The sequence below is a fragment of the Triturus cristatus genome, chromosome 8 (assembly GCF_964204655.1).
Source record: "Triturus cristatus chromosome 8, aTriCri1.1, whole genome shotgun sequence".
Lineage (NCBI taxonomy): Eukaryota > Metazoa > Chordata > Amphibia > Caudata > Salamandridae > Triturus > Triturus cristatus.
This window is the reverse complement of record NC_140591.1, coordinates 368161902-368176074: the sequence shown is the minus strand read 5'-3', so window position 1 is coordinate 368176074 and position 14173 is coordinate 368161902.

The following is a 14173-nucleotide window of genomic DNA, read 5'->3' as shown; positions in this document are numbered from 1 at the left end:
TTGTGTCACCATGGCCACTGTCTGATGCCCCGAGGAGGCAGGCAGGACTCGGCAGGCCTAGACAGCATCATCCCGGCATCAGCTCCAAGGAAAACACCGAGCGTATGTTCATTACCAATTAGAGAGGCTGCTGCATCTAATGTATAACCACAGTTAAAGCGCAGCGTGTGAGAGTGTTATACCAGCCCCTGGCGCCGAGGGAGGTGTACATGACAATTACGTCTAGTGCCACCACAGCTTCACGCTCTTGAAAACATGAGAGGCGTTTGGCGAACCAGAACAGGGTGTAGCACCAAAGCCAGGCAATGCAGGGCCAACACTCCAACTACAACGTACAGCACTGTTATAATCACCTGAAATCAAGTATAATGTTAGCTTGTAGCACTAACAAAGCTCAGTGTACATGGTGACCGCAACACTACGAAAACAGGAAACAAACCCGTGCACCCGCAACAGACAGAAGTGGCTCATGTTAACCTATCCCGTATCTAGACTTTTCCTCCTACACTAGCAGTGCCGTGGTGATGCACTTTAATGCAAATGTGTGGCATTGAGGTTTGAAACACATGAGGTGGATTACATTGTGTAAAATTGATAGGATTTTTAGGTATTTATTGAAAGTTATCAACTTCGGAATTCTGGTCTGTTTTACATGGACGTCCTTAAGGGACCCCTGGCTTGTCCCTTGTGACCCCTTGCACTGCCTTTGAACCTCTAGCCTCAGAAGTGGCAAAGTCAGTGCCAGACTGAGAATGCAAACCAGCCCTGGCAATTAAGTCAGACCGGCGGGCGTGCTGGTTGGAAACTGCTGCTGATTTTATTGCAGGACCGGTATTACAGCACTGTTGCAAAGCCGGCCCTAAGTAACACAAGCATTGGCATAGCCAATAGGTCTCGCTTTTGGGACCTTATAAGTATTCACCTGTTGCATGGCTAAACCTTGTACCTTATAAGTGTTTATCCATGCAACAGTTAATGTTGTTGCACCAAGGCTATTGTGCTGAAGTTATCCAGCACAATATCCTTGGTGCAACAACATCAAGTGTCGCATGGCTAAACACTTATAAGGTCCCAAAGGCGAGACCTATTGGCTATGCCAATGCTTGTTTTTTCAGTTTTGTGTGTCTTTCTGGCTCCAGTTTGTCACTGTTTGAGTTTGTTCCCCCTCCCTATGTGTCTCTCCGCAGTTCTAGTGCTAGGATGCCTGCGGATGACAGTTTCCTCTCTACAAACAAATACATATAAAAATGAATGAACAAATAAATAAAAGTACTGCATTCCTGCTGAGAAGTGCTGTTATTTACTGTTGAAATAAAAGTAGAGTAGGTGCTAAGTACCAGACAGCCCTTGCACATTTAAATCACCATTTACACTAATTATCTATAGTATTCTGAGTTTTCTGTTCGATATCGCATGCTTGAAATCGTTGACTGTCAACTTTTTCTTTGAAACTGTTTGTTAAAGTCGGGAATCACAGAGAAACTTCCTGGTTGTGTTCTTTGCACCAAGGAAACCAGAAGGGGCTCGGTGTGACACTCCCCTACTGGGAAAGAGTGCTCAACTAAACAAGGAAGGCTGTTTCATAATACCATAACTTTGCGTACTTGCTGCACTTGATAGGGAGCCCCGAAGCTGGTGAGGTGGATTAACAGGAAAACACAAACGCATGAAATAAATACAGCTATACTTTTTGTAGTGGAGGCAGGGAAGTTTTAAAGATTTTGGGGGCCCTGGGCCAAATGTATTATGGGGGCCACTGTTTGGAACAGCTTTGATTTTATGATACAGTTTCAGCTCTTACATGCCCTCTTTGCTCAAATCCTAAATGTGCGTACTCTGATATTCAGGAAAAGCGATGTGTGTTTTCAGTATTGTAACACAGCAGCAGCTCACTAATATTACTGTAAATAATCTCCGTGATACCCTCCCATTTCACATATGTGAGGTCCTGTATTGATCTAAAAGAAACGTTTTATATGGATGTTGCAAGAAACAAAGACATTATGGTGCCAATTACGATCCTGTAAAAACCGGGTACGAACCGTCGGACGGAGCATATTCTCCGTCCGACGCGTACCCGGTCGTCAAAATCTACCAACCTGGAATTACGATTCGCACGGAAACACCATTTCCGTACGAATCGTAAAAAACCCCGACCGAACAAAATAAACCTACAAATGCGATCCGGGAAAGCGCCGACCTGACGTCGGGACGCTCGCAGCCTGCCATTCACGAACCAGGAATTACGATTCGCACCGACGTCATCCCGCACGGTGAATATTTTCCGGCTGCCAAAAACTGCCGGGAAATCAGGACGACGCGAACAAGGACCACCAGTACGCGACGGACAGACAGGACGACGCCAACAAGGAGGACCAGTGCGCGACGGACAGACAGGACGACGCGAACAAGGAGGACCAGTACGCGACGGACACACAGGGCGACGCGAACAAGGAGGACCAGTACGCGACGGACACACAGGACGACGCGAACAAGGAGGACCCGTACGCGACGGACAGACATGGACCCGAACCTACGTGTCATCCCGGCCCTCATAGCAGTCGACCTCCTCTACAGGTTCCGACGCAGACGCCGCAGAAGGTCAGAACAACTAAGGGAGGGGGGAAAGGGGGGTGGGGGGGGGGGTGGCAGGACCAGGGCAGGCCACAAACCCCCCACCAAAGTCACACAGCACACATGCCCTGGACATACCTGACTCCCAGGCACTGGTCACTACGAGGGGGTGGAGGCGTGTCCAGCTAAGCCAGCGACCGCCACTACGGAAGTCCGTCACGACCCGGCAACACAACCAGACATGTACGTCCCGTACCCACGCCTGAAGAGCGTGGGTACGAGTCGTACCACGCCCACACCCACGTCACCCCAACAATGGCGGGACGGCTCGTACCCACGTGGCAAAGGCCTGGGTACGGGCCGCACAAGCATCACATAGCGTGGGGACGGACATGTACGGACCGTACCCCCACCCCGTATGCATGGAGCGTACCCCCACCCCAACAGTGTAAGTACGACACGTACCCTCAGCCGCGTACGTATGGAGCGTACCCCCACCCCAACAGTGTAAGTACGACACGTACCCTCACCTCGAAAGCATGGAGCGTACCCCCACCCCAACAGTGTAAGTACAACCCGTACCCTCACCTCGAATGTATGGAGCGTACCCCCACCCCAACAGTGTAAGTACGACACGTACCCTCAGCCGCGTACGTATGGAGCGTACCCCCACCCCAACAGTGTAAGTACGACACGTACCTTCAGCCGCGTACGTATGGAGCGTACCCCCACCCCAACAGTGTAAGTACGACATGTACCCTCACCTCGAAAGCATGGAGCGTACCCCCACCCCAACAGTGTAAGTACGACCCGTACCCTCACCTCGAATGCATGGAGCGTACCCCCACCCCAACAGTGTAAGTACGACACGTACCCTCAGCCGCGTACGTATGGAGCGTACCCCCACCCCAACAGTGTAAGTACGACCCGTACCCTCACCTCGAATGCATGGAGCATACCCCCACCCCAACAGTGTAAGTACGACACGTACCCTCAGCCGCGTACGTATGGAGCGTACCCCCACCCCAACAGTGTAAGTACGACACGTACCCTCAGCCGCGTACGTATGGAGCGTACCCCCACCCCAACAGTGTAAGTACGACACGTACCCTCACCTCGAAAGCATGGAGCCTACCCCCACCCCAACAGTGTAAGTACGACCCGTACCCTCACCTCGAATGCATGGAGCGTACCCCCACCCCAACAGTGTAAGTACGACACGTACCCTCAGCCGCGTACGTATGGAGCGTACCCCCACCCCAACAGTGTAAGTACGACACGTACCCTCACCTCAAAAGCATGGAGCGTACCCACAACCGTGCATGTTATGAGCGTACATATTGTGAAATAGGAGAGGTGGGTGCAGAGTCCTCCCAGCAGTGCCCTGAGACAGGAGGGGTGGGTGCAGAGTCCTCCCAGCAGTGCCCTGAGACAGGAGGGGTGGGTGCAGAGTCCTCCCAGCAGTGCCCTGAGACAGGAGGGGTGGGTGCAGAGTCCTCCCAGCAGTGCCCAGACACAGGAGGGGTGGGGGCCTATCACTCCCAGCAGTGCCCTGAGACAGGAGTGGTGGGTGCAGAGTCCTCCCAGCAGTGCCCAGAGACAGCAGGGGTGTGTGCAGAGTCCCCCCAGCAGTGCCCAGAGACAGCAGGGGTGTGTGCAGAGTCCCCCCAGCAGTGCCCAGACATATGAGGGGTGGGTGCCTATCACTCCCAGCAGTGCCCTGAGACAGGAGGGGTGTGTGCAGAGTCCCCCCAGCAGTGCCCAGACATATGAGGGGTGGGTGCCTATCACTCCCAGCAGTGCCCTGAGACATGAGGGGTGTGTGCAGAGTCTCCCCAGCAGTGCCCTGAGACAGGAGGGGTGGGTGCAGAGTCCCCCCAGCAGTGCCCAGACATATGAGGGGTGGGTGCCTATCACTCCCAGCAGTGCCCTGAGACAGGAGGGGTGGGTGCAGAGTCCTCCCAGCAGTGCCCAGAGACAGGAGGGGTGGGCGCAGAGTCCTCCCAGCAGTGCCCAGACACAGGAGGGGTGGATGCAGAGTCCTCCCAGCAGTGCCCTGAGACAGGAGGGGTGGGTGCAGAGTCCTCCCAGCAGTGCCCTGAGACAGGAGGGGTGGGTGCAGAGTCCTCCCAGCAGTGCCCAGACACAGGAGGGGTGGGTGCAGAGTCCTCCCAGCAGTGCCCTGAGACAGCAGGGGTGTGTGCAGAGTCCCCCCAGCAGTGCCCTGAGACAGGAGGGGTGGGTGCAGAGTCCTCCCAGCAGTGCCCAGACACAGGAGGGGTGGGGGCCTATCACTCCCAGCAGTGCCCTGAGACAGGAGGGGTGGGTGCAGAGTCCTCCCAGCAGTGCCCAGAGACAGGAGGGGTGGGTGCAGAGTCCTCCCAGCAGTGCCCAGATACAGGAGGGGTGGGTGCAGAGTCCTCCCAGCAGTGCCCAGACACAGGAGGGGTGGGTGCAGAGTCCTCCCAGCAGTGCCCTGAGACAGGAGGGGTGGGTGCAGAGTCCTCCCAGCAGTGCCCTGAGACAGGAGGGGGGGGGGCTATCACTCCCAGCAGTGCCCATGGAACGCAAAGGGTGGAGTAGTCACATATACCATGCCCACAAATGTCAGTCAGGTGCACAAAGACCCTGCAGTACATGTACCACATGTGTGCGAGGATGGAAGTATACGCATGCATAGGGCCAAAAACAAAACATTTACACATGAAGTCATGTCAATAGTCCACATACACAAGTACAATGACTACCAAGGATGCCACGAATGATGCAGGTGGAGAATGGCTCAGCATGCATGTGCAAAGTTGAAGGAGTCCCTCACACACCCAGCTAATGTACTCACAGCTCTGCACTAAATATTGGGAACACCCTGCAGGGAAGAAGTCAGGGTACACAGAGGAAGGAAAACACCTTGGGACAATTGCAACATGCAGCAACTGCCTACATGAATGGAGAAAGGTAGCTAACACCGTGTGAGGCAGACTGATCCCAGGGTCCCCCCTATGAGCAGCACACCACTACATTTCCCACACACCCAACACATGACCAACACCCACAACCATGTAGCAGCCCCACCAACAGCAATGCCAGCAATGCAGGAGTGTTCCAAGGGCAAAAAATATATAGCTTTATTCAGCATAAGCAAATAACTAGTATGACGTAAGTCCAATAATAACAAAGGCCATAGGGCAGTCCAGGAGTCCCAGCTGGATGGGGGACACAGTGGGATGCGTGTCCCCTAGCTTGCCTGCACAGTTACAAGTCCTCGTCTTCAACAGGGGTGAGGGCATCATGTGGGGGGGAAGGAACAGGCACCGCAGGGACAGGAGGGCAAAGGGTAGGCGAATTGGGTGCAGGGATGGAGAACTCCACCACAGGGGGTGGGGCAGGGCCAAAGGTGGATTCTAGGATCTCACTGCAGACCTTGGCAAGGTCCTCCAGGGACTCCCCTGCACCCAAAGGAACCACAGGCCCCAAGGAGGGGGGGGGGGTCAGAGGGATGGGTCGCAGCGCCACTGGGGAGGATGTGGACAGGGGGGGGACTCAAGCACCCTGACCGAGGACTTCCTTGACCGCTTGCGTGGTGGCGTCACTGTGGGGCTCAGGGACAGAGCGGCCATGAACGAGTCTTTGGGGGAGATGTGGCCAGGAGAGCTGAGGGGAGGGGATTTGGAGGGAGTGGATTGGGTGGAATGCGGACTCCCACTCTGGCTGCGTGTCACACGTTTGCCCCCCGACCCAGTGGGTGTGCCTACTGCACCCTGTGTGTGCGTTTCAGGAGGTGTGCGGCGGACCTTCCCTGCTGGTGTGGTGCCTGTGTCTGTTGTGGTGGGTGCATGCTTACGTCTGGGTGTATGTGGGACAGGCATGGGAGTGGGAATTGTGGAAGGAGCAGGGGTATGGGGTGGGACGTAGCGCTGCAGGAGACCCACTGCTGCAGTCAGTGTGGAGTCTATGGACCTCAGCAAGTTGCGTTGGTCAGCCTGCGATGAATGAATGCCCTCCAAGTATGCCTCCATGTTGTTGAGGACCTGGCTGTGGCCATGGAGGACATTAAGGATCGCAGTCTGACCAATCTGCAACTGCCGCTGGATGTCCACAGACTCAGAATTGGCGGCAGCAGTGGAGACAGGGGCAGGGGGTGCGGTGCCTGGCAGGAAGGAGACATGTGGGGACCGGGCACGCTGGGAAGGGACACGAGCACGTGGGAGGCGGCTGATGCCAATGGAGGGGGCGGTGCCAGATGTAGGGCTGCTGTCAGATGGTGGTGCAGCCACCGCCCACTCGGAGTGATCCTCCTCGGACCCGTCGGCTTCATACTCTGTAGTGCCAGTCGACAGGTCCCCGGGTTCACTCTCCACCGCCTCAGTCCCACTCGAAGTGCCAGCCCCGATGTCACCGCTGGCACTGGTGCTCCGTCCCTCCGCGCCGTCTGTGTCCATGTCTCCCTCCGTTTCCCCCGACGATGCTGTGGGCAGGGTGAAGAGACAGAAAGTAATCATACACCTGTATACATATGTCACATGAGTCAAATCTACGTAGGTTACAGTGCATAGCCTGAAACAAAGGAAGAGTTACATCTACAAAACAAGGTACATATGTAGGGCATGCAAGACACAGTTTTTCGACCCACCATGCCATGGAATAACTATGGAGAGCATGACACACTAGCAAATGAGATGATATGGAATTTTGACTGAGGAGCAAGGCCCCGGGGACAATCCAGCACTGCATCAGCACCACACAGCGTGGCAGCAAATAGGGATGAGCAGGGACCATAGGCAGGAACAAGAGGCACATGCAGCATAGGCAGTACTGATCACATGCCCACCCTGACTGGCACACTGCACCTTGAGTGTATGTCCAGGCAAACATCACACACTGGCCACTCCTAGCAAGGAGATATCAGGTCTTGATATGTCGGACATGCCCGCACCACCCACCCCCTACATGAGACAAATCTATGGAGACACAGGAAGCACGTACATCTCTTAGTCTGGGTGAAATACACATGGGATGCAACAAATCAAGGTTGCACACCAAATACCCAAGGGGCGCCTGTCCAAAGATTCATGTACAAATGGGCATCATCAGATGATTGCTACAAGACACACAGGCAATGGCCACCGTGAGTATGTACTTGGAAAATCAGGTCAGGCTGGACAGTGGACACTTGTAATACATCGCACGTCAATATACATGGTGCCAGGGGACAATGGCACAGAGCACAACCTATGCTGTAGACACCCAGAGATTGTCAACATTCTCGGCTTACACACATGATACCTAGGAAAAGATGCCCCTGGGGACAGTAGTGGCCACACAACTCCATGCACCTGAATGGAAATGACTGCAACACACGCTAACATCCCTGCACTATGCGTAACGCACAATCATGCACATCATGTCACAGGCCACCACATGGGACATGCCTGCTGGAAGGCCTTGCACTCGAGAGATTAACTCCCATGTCTGGAATCAGCATTAGTGCCAACTGACATGGAACCCACAAGTCCAGAACTGGACAGGGAACAGGCAAGGTCACAAAACCTGTTACACACCACCCCCACACATGATGCTGCAGGCATTGTACACTTGTAGAAGGTGTCAGGCTACATGACCTTGTGATGGAGCGACTACACACAGACCAGGGAACACATTGCAAGGAGGGGAAGGGAGGCAGGAGAGCACAGCAATTCTGTGGGGAATAGGATCAGCACAGCACCATAAACCCTGGAAGTGTATCCATGGAACATTGCACTTACAAATGCTGGTGAAACACAACAAACACACACATGTACCTACCCCCTTCCGGCTGCTGCATCTCCTGTAGACGCCTGTCCAAGTCAGGAAAGACCACCGCCAGCACACGTTTCTGGATGTGGGAGAGACGGCGGCGCCCGCGGTTCTTGTGGCTCTCAGGTGAGTCCCCCAGCAGGACCCGTGCGATCCTCCGCATCCAGCACCGGATATCCTGCCAGCGTTTCCTCACCTGGGTCAGGCGCCGCTTCCGACCTTCCGCCCTCCTCACGGCGCTGACGGCGTCCAGCCATATCTGCTCCTTGGCAGAGGCGTCTACCTGTGAGGATGGACAAGTGACACTACATCAATACACCTGGCACATGTCACAGGTGTAGTGACCTGAGGGCAGGGCACTAGGACCCTGCAAGACACTAGGTGGACACGAAGGGAACCGGACACCACATCCGGTCAGGGGATGTGGGAGGGCATTGCAGAGTAAGGGAGCGAGGTGGGCAGACGTGCGTGGGCACGGCGACAACAACATAGACTCCAATAAAGTATTCACTCATCCTTACCTGTCTCCTGTGAGTCTGTCACGAAGCGACACGACATCTGGCGACTGAAGGCGGGATCCGAAGGACAGAAGTGGATTAGAACGTCTGTTTCCTGGAGAAGAAGCGCGACGGAACCAGGAGCCCACTCTGGTCCGCTGGCCAACTCAGGAAACACTCGTGCGTGGTGGAGTGACGGGGAAAGAAGAGCGGAGCCAGGAGCCCACCCTGGTCCGAGCAGTGCAGCCAGAAAACAGCGCGACGCGGGAGCCCACCCCGACCGACACATCGGTAAGCGCGCTGTGCATAGTGAGGAAATAAAGAGGGAAGCGGCAAGCAAATAAGCTCCTGCACCCAAGAGCACTCCGATTAAACTAACGCTGAGAGAAGGAAGGCGCGCGTTAGTTTGAACAAACTATCGCGAGACTACGGCAGCCATTTTAGAGTCAGGCATCCCGGGCCAATCAGAAGCAAGAAACGAGCGGCGGCCATTTTTAAAAGTCAGGCGAAGGGAGAAAGAGAGAAAAGACACCTCGCAAGACTACGGCGGCCATTTTAGAGTCAGGCAAGGGAGCCAATGAGAAGCCAGGCATAAGAGGCGGCCATTCTGAAGTCAGGCGGCCATTGAAATACATTGAAAAAAACAAGAAAAAGTGGAATAAAGGCGCAAATAAAGGAAATAAAGCACAAGGAACAAAGAAATAAGAAGAAAAATAAAGAAATAAAAGGGAAAGGAACAAAGAAAGAAATAAAAGGAATAAAGAAATAAATAAAAGAAAATGAATGACAACGAGGAGAAGCAGAGCACGCAAGCCATTTTCCGCAGGCCGTTACCATTTAGCCTATCGGAGCCACAAGCGGGCATTAGGTGGGAAAGATGGGTCAGGAAATTCGAGCGCTACATGAGTGCCACAGACGTCCCGGATAGCAAGCAACTGCACCTACTACTGAATCTCGCAGGGGATGAAATAGAAGATCTCTTATTAACATTCCCTACTGACCAGACTGCGGACTACAAGGGAGTGATGCAATGTCTCACACAAAAGTTCGACCCCCAACGAAATGTCGATTTTGAAAGATATACATTCAACACGGCATGCCAGCAGGGAGAAGAGAGCTTGGACGACTTTGCAACGAGACTAAGGAAGCTGGTCGCATATTGCGAGTTTGACAAGTTCGACAATGAGCAAGCAATAAGACTGCGCATCATCGAAGGGTGTAAATCGGTGGAGTTCCGAGCACGAGTTCTGAAAGAACCGACGACGTTGGAGAAGATATTGACGATGGCTCGCACAGAAGCACGGGCCACGGAGCAAGCGAAGCAGATGGAGATGGGGAAAGAGAAGAAAGCGGAGCTAGCACATCGCGTCACTGGGAACTTCAAGAAGAAAGAATTCCAGGCGCCGGTCCTACAAAAGAGAGGCGAACAAACGTGCTATCGATGTGGCCTAGAGTTCCCGCATGTAGGCGCCTGCCCAGCAATGGGTCAGAAGTGCAGGAAGTGCAACAGGGACAATCACTTCTCAAGCACGTGCATGACCAGACAATTCAGAAGTGAAAGAGGCAGAACGATGAGGCCACGGATGACAAGCAACAGATACGCACGACACATGGACACGGCAAATCGCAGCTCCTCCGACGAGTCAGAAGAGACGGCAGCATCTGTGAGGGAAGCGAGACTATATCTGATGTCAGACGCCCCAAGAGAGGACAGAGAGACAGAACATGTGCATCTCGTAGAAAAAGAACAAATAAAGAAAACGGCCACTGTGGACATCGGCGTAGGAAACCACAAAGCAAAGTTTGTGCTTGACAGTGGAGCAACCTGCAACATCATGTGCATGTCAGAATATCAAAAAATGATAGTGAAACCACGGCTATCACCATCAACTGTGGACGTGTTCACGTGGGGTTCCAAACGGCCGGTAGAAAACATGGGAAAATTTACAGAGACTCTGACATACAAAGGCAAATCATACCAAGATGAAATACATGTGCTTAAGGGTGACATCCCAGCACCATGCCTGCTCAGCAACGTGACGGCCCAGGTGATGGGGCTACTGGCAATGACGTACCACATGTCAGAAACGGAAAACATCTTACTAGAATACCCAGCCATATTGAAGGGTCTTGGCAAACTAAAAGGAAAACAGATAACATTACACATAAATGAAGCGATCAAGCCAGTGGCCCAGCATCACAGACGAGTACCAATTCACCTACAACCACAAGTTGAGGAGGAAATAACAAGTCTACTGGCACAGGATATAATTGAACCTGCTGAAGGACCGACGCCCTGGGTGTCCCCGATTGTGGCAGTCCCAAAGAAGAACACCTCAAAGATCCGCATCTGTGTGGACATGAGGATCCCGAACACCGCAATCGCAAGAGAACGTCACCCGGGGCCACACCTAAATGACATGATCAGCTGCCTCACTGGGGCTTGCCGGTTCTCAAAGCTGGACCTGTGCAAAGGGTACCATCAGTTAGAACTGGACCACCAGTCCAGGTACATCACAACATTTTCCACACACATGGGTCTGTTCAGATACAAGCGACTGAGTTTTGGAATATCGTCAGCAGCGGAGATATTCCAGGAGACAATAAGGCAAGTGATAAGACCGGTACGGAACAGCCTGAACTACAGCGATGACATTTTGGTATTTGGAAAAACAGACAAAGAACATGATGCAGCTTTGCGTCAAGTGTGCACACAACTGGAGCGAGCGGGCCTCACGCTAAATGGAGAGAAGTGCGAGTTGGGAAGAGGGGAACTAGTGTTCTTCGGGCACATCTTCTCCAAACGAGGGATGAGGCCAGACCCAAGCAAAGTTGAAACACTGAAAAATGCAAACCACCCGACAGATGTTGCAGAAGTACGGTCGTTTCTAGGTCTCGCCAGCTATTGTGCGCGGTACATACAGGACTTCGCCACGGTGAGCACACCACTAAGAGAACTGACAAAACAAGGACAGAAGTTCATCTGGTCTCAGGAATGCGACAGGGCATTTGAAGAAATAAGAGAAGCGGTGGTGACTGTGGAACACCTGGCCTACTTTGACCCACTACTGTGCACTGAACTGACTGTTGATGCCAGCCCAGTAGGACTAGGAGCGATACTAGCGCAGCATCTGCCAGGGAGAGATTCACAAAGGAAAATTGTTGCGTATGCGAGTAAGAGTTTAACGGACATTGAAAGAGCATATTCGCAACCAGAAAAAGAGAGCCTAGCAGTGGTCTGGGCGTGTGAACATTACCACATGTTTATCTACGGGAAGTCATTCACCATCATAACTGACCACCAGGCGCTAGTGACGATCTATGGCAGCCCGTCAGCCAAAATGCCGCCCAGGATTGAACGCTGGGGCATAAGGTTGATGGATTATGACTTCACAATTGTGCACAAGCCAGGGAAAGAGCACAACCCAGCAGATTACATGTCGAGGCACCCACTACCGAAAGCCCATGAGACGACATCGATGGCAGAGGAGTACCTCAATTTTATACTGAAACAAAACACCCCGGCACCAATAACACTAACAGAACTGGCAATTGAGACGAAGAAAGACGCCACGATGCAAATGGCTTTAGAAGTAACAAGAAAGCAGCGATGGAGGCATGTCAACAATAATTGTGCCTGGGAAACAGGAGTATGCAAGGAAGAAGTGCTAGCTCTCAAGAAGATTAATGAGGAACTGTCAGAGACAGCCACAGGGATAATGATGAGAGGAACAAGAATAGTGATACCAAGATCACTCAGGAGGCAACTGGTAAACCTGGCTCATGAGTCACACCGAGGCATAGTAGCCACGAAGAAGTTGATAAGAGAGAAAGTATGGTTCCCTGGCCTAGACAACATGGTAGAAGACACCATAACGACCTGCCACCTATGTCAAGCAACAGGATCACCAGCTAGGAATGAACCACTACAAATGTCGGAACTTCCGAGAGCGGTGTGGACAACACTAGCGGCTGATTTCTTTGGGCCCCTAGAAACAGGCAACTACCTGCTTGTGGTCATAGATGAATATTCACGGTTCCCAATAGTACGACAGGTCCCGTCGACATCAGCAACAGCAACACTACCGATACTGGATGACATCTTTGCAGCATGGGGTTCACCAGAAACACTAAAAACAGACAATGGTCCTCCATTCTCAGGGGAAGACTTCCGCAGATTCATGGCCTACCTAGGGATAAACCACAGGAAGATAACTCCTCTGTGGCCTCAAGCGAATGGAATGGTGGAGAGGTTCATGGGAAACATCAAAAAGGCAGTTCAAAGAGCAAAACTGGCGCAAATTTCACTTGGCCAAGCTCTATGCCAGGTTCTGCGTGATTACAGAAACACACCGCATAACTCCACAGGAAGATGCCCAGCAGAGCTAGTACTGGGGCGAACAAGCAGAACAAGGTTACCGCAAATTGAGGCAACAATGACACCGGATCACAGCAGCATTGCAGAAAGAGACAAAGAGGAGAAGAACAAAATGAAAAGATATGCAGATGCCAAGCGACATGCCAGAGTGTCAGACCTAAAGGAAGGAGACACGGTGATAGTACGTCAGCGGCAACAAAGGAAATCAGACAGCACGTTCTCCAAAGACCCGCTAACAGTAACGAAAGTAAAGGGACCGATGATCACGGCAGAATCAGCACATCAGCGGATAACACGAAACAGTTCACATTTCAAAGAACTAAAAGAGGAAAAAAGAGAGGACCAGGATAAGGACACAGTAGAACAAGAAGAGCAAGAGCATAACAATGGTGAGGGGCCAGCAGAAGAGCAACAGACGGAAGCAAGCCAGAAAAGAGCATGCAGACGTCCAAAAAGACTAATAGAAGAAATGTGATGATGGGAGGCACACCGACAAGTGCCCGGGCAGACTTTGCATCTATCTCTATCTACACATCTCTATGTTTCATTTTTCTCGTCACTTCTTTGTGACAAAAGGGGGAGATGTAGTGACCTGAGGGCAGGGCACTAGGACCCTGCAAGACACTAGGTGGACACGAAGGGAACCGGACACCACATCCGGTCAGGGGATGTGGGAGGGCATTGCAGAGTAAGGGAGCGAGGTGGGCAGACGTGCGTGGGCACGGCGACAACAACATAGACTCCAATAAAGTATTCACTCATCCTTACCTGTCTCCTGTGAGTCTGTCACGAAGCGACACGACAACAGGGACACAGATTAGAACACATTCGCTGTTCACAACAAGGCCTAGTATGCATCCAACGCATTGCACCTTTGTCATAGGGACATGATCCTCTGGGGAAGGCCAAAAGCAGTACGTGCCATTGAAAG